We start from the raw sequence: 7,364 nt of genomic DNA on the forward strand, positions 1-7,364 counted from the left end.
ACTCAACTGCATTCCAACCTCCCCCAAATTCCTTTATTCCCCAGCTTCTCAGTTTATCAAAAGCTCTAAAACCGCGATAGTTGGTGAGTTTTTCTGAAAATCGTGCTTAAATCAAGTTTTGTGAACTACAAGTGGCCTGAATTCTCATGTAAACTGAGATATGTAGGAAACCTGATACCGAGGTTCGGCCATAACTCCATGAAACTCATGCGAAAGCCAACCTTTTTCGAATTCGAATTTGTGGTCAGACAAAAATTAGTAACGTCAACCTCCCTTTGCCCAGGGTTACTTGTATCCACCCTACCCAAAGGGCGGGGGCAGTTGTTGACACCTAATTTTTTACCTCCATAACTAAGTTTAATCCGGGGTTTCTTCGATTTTCAAGTAAAATTACAACATTTATTTTATCTAAATAAAGGATTTTCAAAGTATTCATTTGGGTGAATTGATCATTTAAGTAGCGATTATATATTATCGTGTTCAATTATATGAAATTTTATAATTTTATTACTTAAATGCTTATATTATAGAATATCGTATGTTAATCAAGGTTTATATCGAAAATAAATTCAAATGATTAAAATTTTGATTTGAATATAATTTTACTCTCAAAAATTAAATTATTTGGATAAATATTTGTGTAATTTTAATGAATCAAGAAGATCGAGATCAAACAAGGTATTAATTCATATAGAATTTTGATTCAATTTAGTCAAACTATTAAATTTGATCCTAATTAAAATTAATTGGTCATATTTGAAATGAAATGTGACCAATCTAATTTTTAATCGGATTAAAATATTGACTAATTTTGGCCAAATCCTAAATTTTAATTGAGGGTTATATTTTAAATAACCGCCAAATTCTTAACAATTCCAACCAAACCAGCCCATTTTCTTTTAACAATGCAACAACCCACCACAAGCGGCCCATTCAAAACTTGACCCAACCTAATCTTCAAATTACCCCCGCCCAGTACCACACCTTCATTCACCAGCCCAATTTTATGTCTCAACCCAGGCCCAAACTCCCTCCGACCCGACCCATTCCCTTTTATCTCCCCCTTCAGCATAACAACACCAACCCTCAACAGATGCAATAACACCGCAAAAACCTAAACCCACCGACCCATTTTCAACACGAACCAACCTCACCTGCGACCCTAAACCCGATTCTCACAACCAACAACCCGTAACCAACCCGTTTGTAGCCTCCTTCACGCATCCCACGTAAGTTCATGAGAAGAAGACCCTCGAATCTTCTAGAAATAAGTCGAGGTGTCCTATCAACGTATCAATTCTGCGAATCTCGCGTATGGGAGTACGATTCCGTACATGTATGTCACAAATTTGTTGGCTCATGGTGAAAATCCGTTTTGCCTAAATCTTATTGGTCCACCGATTTGGAAATCGGTACAATTTGTTGGGGGGAACCCGATTGGGAGTTAAAAAAATTTGAATTCTCTTTGGAAAAGTAATCCCTAAATCACCCTCAATTGGCTTCTATATAAAGAGCTCACTGTTGATCTAAAAATGGGGGATTTTTCAGCTTCTTTCTTTTTGGATTCGGGGAAAATCGGGGGATTTTCTCTTCTTTCCAGGCTGGGGATTCTGGGGTTCGGAATTTTGATAGTCTTTTGAGGGTTCGAAATTGGGAGGATTTTTTTTTCTTTTTTTTTGGGATTGGCCTCTCCTTTTGGGGTTCAAAATCTCGGAAACAAAGGGATTCAAATGTTGAGAGGGTTGAGAAAACTTGGATTGGGGGAGTTCTTAGAAAAACTAGGTCTAAAGAGGGGGAAAAAAGTGAGCCATTCTGAGCAAAATCGATAAATCCTTTCATTTTAGAAAAAATTTGAAGCTCGTCAGAATTGTTCGCAGTAGCTGCTAGGCCATTTTCCGGTGGTGACGAATCCGGTGATAGCTCGAGTCCTGTTTTGCTTCTCCCTAAAAGGTAATACCCTTTTCCATTTAAGCTTCATCTGTTTTAGCTTCATCTCGATCTTCTATATTCGTGAATAAGTTTTTTAGTATGATTGTATGCTGGGTTGTTTGCTGGTAGATGGATTTGATAGCCATAGGTAGTTGTTTTGATAGATTTTCGATTTAATACTCTCATTTTTTGTGAAATGCTTAAGGTTTGTATAGCTGACTTTATGTTAAAGTTTAATGTTCTGCGATTCTGTTTGAGTTGCTGATATTTTGTTAAGGTTGGTTTTGTCGTTTAAAGTTTCATGCTTTTGATTTGGTTTGAGTTACTGGTATCCTGTTAAGGCTAGTTTCATGGCTAAAGTTTGATTCTGTTTGGTCGTTTTGGGCTGCTTGTATGTTGTCATGATTGGCTTCAAGGTTTAAAGTTGCGTGCTTTGATTGTTTTGGGTCGATGGCGCCCTGTTCTAGCTTGTCTTATTTTAAAGTTTCGTGTTTTGTTCTTGTTTTGATAGTTTTCAGGCCGAGGGTGTTTTGTTCATTGTTGGCGTTTAACGTCGTCTTGTTGTCGATACTTCCCCATGAGTTCTTTGGCTTCCCAAATGACAAAGAATGACGAGGATACGCTCGACAAAAACTGACAAATCCCATGATTCCTCGATGACCATTTCGGCTGTTAGAACTCGTTTGAATTTGACAAAAGAGGATGAGGATGATTGTAGTGCCCCGCCACTTTCCTTTTAGCTTTATCTGCCATGTCTTTTTTTGTGTGGATTCGAATCTTTTATCCTTCCTTGTCTCTTGAGCTTGTTGCCAGTACATGATCGGGTTAGGGAGATGAATGCAATAATGGGGTATCTTAGTATGTTTATTTAGAAGGAATGGCCTTATTTTGTTCTCCTCGTGGAAATGGAGCGTCACTGTTGTATGTCTCTTTGAATACCTACTGTCAATATACTTGAATTTATAGGTCAATTTTGCTTCTTTTCTGTGTTTCAATCAGTCTCTTGTCTAGATCGTGGGTTTACGTTTAGGTATGAAGTTCTCAAAACAGCTTGCAACAGTTTTTTCCTGTCCCATACAACATGAGAGTATCATATAGTGTGGTATAGATTGGTTTATTTGAAGCGCATGACTGCATTTCGATTGTAGTGTTGGAAATTAATAGTGTTCTTGATTTAAGTGAGACTCTCTTTGCTTTTGTTGATTGGATTGTCCTGTATACTGAACAACATACAAGAAAAGAGGTGAAACGAACTTATCTTGGTTCATCTGTAGCATAAATTTAAGTATCTATTTTTGAGAATTATCTTCAGCTCTTCAGTTTTGTATTCCAGTTGAGTGTTTTGATAGCCAACTGATAAAATTTTCTTAGTTTCTGCGTATTCCTTGTCATAAGTAAGCACCGGAACCTATCGTTTTGCCAAAAGAAATGGATTGCGATTTACTATTAATGTACGGTCCTTTAACAAATGTTATAGCATCCCTCTACTGCAACAAACAAAACCAACTTTACGTCCTATGCTCTCATCTAATGGTCATCACATGCGATTAGGAAAAGTGACCTTTTACTAGAATTCTTTCATGCATATGCATACTTTCATGCCAAAGTCCAGCATAATATGACGTGTTCTCTTTGATCTCTATGTTAAAAGTTCAAAACCAATTAAACACAGTTGCATGTCGTATATATCACTAATCTAGTAGCTAAGTTTCCTTTTATGTATCGAAGTAGTGATTTTTTTTAACAGCTTCGAACTTTCTGAATTTTTTTGTTATAAAAGTAATTCATTTTTATTAACATATCTTTTCTTTGCATGCACCCCCTTGGAGTCCAAATGGGCTTTTTCTCTCTTTGCATTTCATAAATGGGCCAATGAGGCCTATCCTTCCGAGTTAAGCCCGAATGAAAGCCCAAAGTTAAGCACGTGGCATATGGATACGAGAAGTCGAAAGAGGAATAATGGATTAAAATCTCATCTTTGAAGCGGCCAAGGGATTAGAACGTTTCTTTTCTTTTATTTGTTTATTTATTTATTCCTTTATTTCATTTGGGCCTCGAAGCCAAAGTTGTAAATTTAATGCAGGTGGAGCGAGACTCGAGCTAAAGGCTCGAAAGCTAGACTAAGATAGGTGAAGTGGGTTGAAAACCCAACTAGATTAGGATAGGGCCGATGGTTTGGGCTTGAAAGCCTAAATCACTACTTCCCCGTTTTTCTCCCCTTTTCCTTTCATTTACTTATTTACATTTTTCTTTGCGAACTTAGTTAAAATCCCTAACTAAGTCGCCTAAAAATACTTTTCTTTGCAGAAATCAACTTTTTTTTTCAAAGTTGGTCAAAGACGATTTTCAAACAGTCCGGATAACCGCAAGTTAGCGGACGTTTTAGGTGCCTAACACCTTCCTAAAACGTTAATAGGAATCGCTTATCTAGAATCTCTAACTTGAAACGATTTTTCTGTTTTGAATCGTTTGAAGTAACTCTCTAAAGGTTTCTTAATTCCTTTTCAAAATTAAGTGACAACTCTCTCTCGAAAGTCAAAATTTCTCTGCAAAACACTCTTGTCAGTAAAATACGATTATGGATAATGAGCCTTTCGAACTCACAAGTTCTCGATTAACCATTAAACTCCCTTTAAGACCATATTTTGACCTCTTTAAACAATAGTTTCTCTCAAAACTTATTTCTTACTCTTGGCGGCATTTCTTTATTTGGTATTGTCATACCATGCAAGTCATATAAGCCATATACTCTTTCAAAAGATAATGTAAGGATCAAACAAGGATTCTCTTTCCAAATTTATGTTAAGTATTAGGAAAAATATATCTTGTTCAAGGTTTTTCTACAGCTTTAAGTGTAGGTCATCTCTATCAAAACTTTTGAAACAAAAGCATGTTATAATACAAGTAATTCTCTCCAAACTCATTTATGTAAGCCATAAAATAATTTGATGAAGAAAAATATACAAAAGCTCAACCTTTCTGTTAATCATAAGGTAACCTAAAACCACAGCTTAATGCATGGGTGTTTAGCAAAAATGGAGATTTAAGAACATGCTCTTGAAATTAGATTAAAAAATATACTTTATATATACTAAGAGGAGCGTCGTGGGTCCAAAATCGACCGGGGCGTGCCATGGATGATAGGGAGTGGCCTAGTGTGGGCCTTTGGGGTGGATGGGGCTATTTGGGTGGTCAAACGGCGTGAACAGGGCATTTTTAAGTCAAATCGGTATGTTATAGTCCACGATTTCGAGGGTGGTGTCACACCCCTTTTTTAAACCCGAAAAAAATTATGTTTTAAGTTCGAAAGGATTTTTATTATTAAAGTGACAAAAGATGAAAATTTGTTTTGAAAAGGACTTTTTATATTCAAAACTCAGAGTTGCCACTTGGCATAATTCGATGTGTTAAGTCACCTTTGGAAATCTTTTTCAAAATGGTTCTGACTCTATAATTGATAAGCGAACAGAGATTCCGGTTAAGGAATTCTGTTGACCAAGGAAAAGGTGTTAGGCACCCCTCGATCCCGTGGTTCAACCACGATTGCTTGGTGGAGCGTATCGGCTAATTTGACATTATGAATATATAAATCACACAAAATAATCAATCAAATAAACAAACAAAACAAATCCAAAATTATAGTATCCAGTCCGATTATTACAATCCCGAAATAGAAAAATGCGAAAATATAAGCCTATTCTATTCTATGCTAATTCTAAACTACACTCTCTTGCTTTACCCGATGCCTCGGGCCTTCATCACGAACGTCTTCCACCAATATAGTACGTCGGGGCATTCCCCGATGAACAAATACAATGTGTCTTGGGGAATTCCCGGCAAATGAATACAATTAATCCATATGCGGTAAACAAAACCATTCAACAAATATTACCAATACTCCACAATCCACAAATTCTAAATTTGCATACCCGAGCTTAATATTTACCTATCATATCACAATTCTATCACGCTCAACATCATCAATGCATCAAAATTAATGAATATTCATTTTTATCAATCCCTAACGTCCAACCCCAAATCAATGATTTTTATATTCTATCCATTAGCTAATAAATTTCACCTAATTCAACGTATACATCAATTCAAACAACTAATTCAACATCAAACCAGATATTCAATCAGCCAAACAAACATCAAACACCACGTAATTCACCAACATATTTGCAAAATCAAAATGAGATATTGAGATAAGGGTAAAAATTGGACCTTAATCGAGCTTTAAGTATGCAGAAATACAGATCGAAAGATGGAGCTTCACCACCGGACCTCGACTGAAGAACCTCAACGACGAACAACAACTCGTCAAACTTCGGTCGGACCTCCGTTCGAAGCAACAGCCAAAACAAAAACCAAATTGACCTTTTCCGGTGGAATATTGTACGTGCGTGTGCGAGTTATGCTCAATATTGGTGAAGAATATAACCTCTCTGTTTTAGTAAATACCCGTCTTACTTTTCGGCTCTCTCTCGCGTCTCTCTGATTTTAGTCCCTTTCTCTCTTGATCTTTTCCTCTCACTGGTCAGTGCCTATGGCGGTGTATGTATGTGGTCATCTCCAGTGAGGGGTTAGTATTATGATGTTAATGGAAGAAGATAGAAGTGTGTGTCTTATTCTTGAATGGAAATAGTCACCATGAGTTGAGAATTGTTCTCTGGTTCCAGATGATGATTTTCTCCTTGTGAAAGAATGGTGAGGTTCCCATCTTTTTTTGTCCTCGTGTATTATATAGTGAGGTCTGTTTTTGTATTATTTTGCTTTATTCTTGAAAAAAAATATGGGGGTGGGGTTAAAGGGTAGGGGGTATGGGGTGGTGAGGTGGTTGGGACAAAGTTTGTTAGGATAAGGGAATATTAGGATTTTAATTTATTAGTGGTTTATGTTAAGGGTTGTTATTTTTTTTGTATTTTTGTGGGGTATAATTACATGGATGAGGGTGTATAATAAAGTGAGGTAAAAATGAATAAAATTGAACTTGGGAGGGACAAAATTAGGTGTCTCTAGGTGGTCCGGGAGTCCGGGCGTGTCGTGGGCCAAAAATCGACTGGGGCGTGCCAGGAAGGATGAAGAGCGACCTAGTGTCTCCCTTTGTGGTGGGAGAGGCCATTTGGGTGGTCAAGCGGGTGAAATGGCGTGAATGAGGCATTTTTGAGCTAAATCGGTGTGCTATAGCCCACGGTTCCAAGGGTGTGTCTAGGGTCCGAGCGTGTCGTGGGTCCAAAATCTACTGAGATATGCCAGGAAGGCTGGGGAGAAGCCTAGTATGGACCTTTGGGGTGAGTGGGGCCATTTTGATGGCCAAACAGTCAAAACAGCATGAACAAGACATTTTTAGGCTAAATCGGTGTGCTATAGCCCATGGTTCCGGGGGTGGACTTGAGGTCCGGACGTTTCGTGGTCTCAAAATCTATCAGGGC

General features: G+C 37.6%; 1 long non-coding RNA gene across 1 annotated transcript; it reads left to right on the top strand.

Moving 5' to 3' along the window:
* Positions 1-1,085: 1,085 nt before the first annotated feature.
* LOC124886985 lies at positions 1,086-4,233 on the top strand. The gene is made up of 2 exons (XR_007044382.1): positions 1,086-1,950; positions 2,441-4,233. It is a non-coding gene; the product is annotated as an uncharacterized LOC124886985 (long non-coding RNA).
* Positions 4,234-7,364: the final 3,131 nt, after the last annotated feature.

This window comes from Capsicum annuum, chromosome 9, assembly GCF_002878395.1.
Source record: "Capsicum annuum cultivar UCD-10X-F1 chromosome 9, UCD10Xv1.1, whole genome shotgun sequence".
Lineage (NCBI taxonomy): Eukaryota > Viridiplantae > Streptophyta > Magnoliopsida > Solanales > Solanaceae > Capsicum > Capsicum annuum.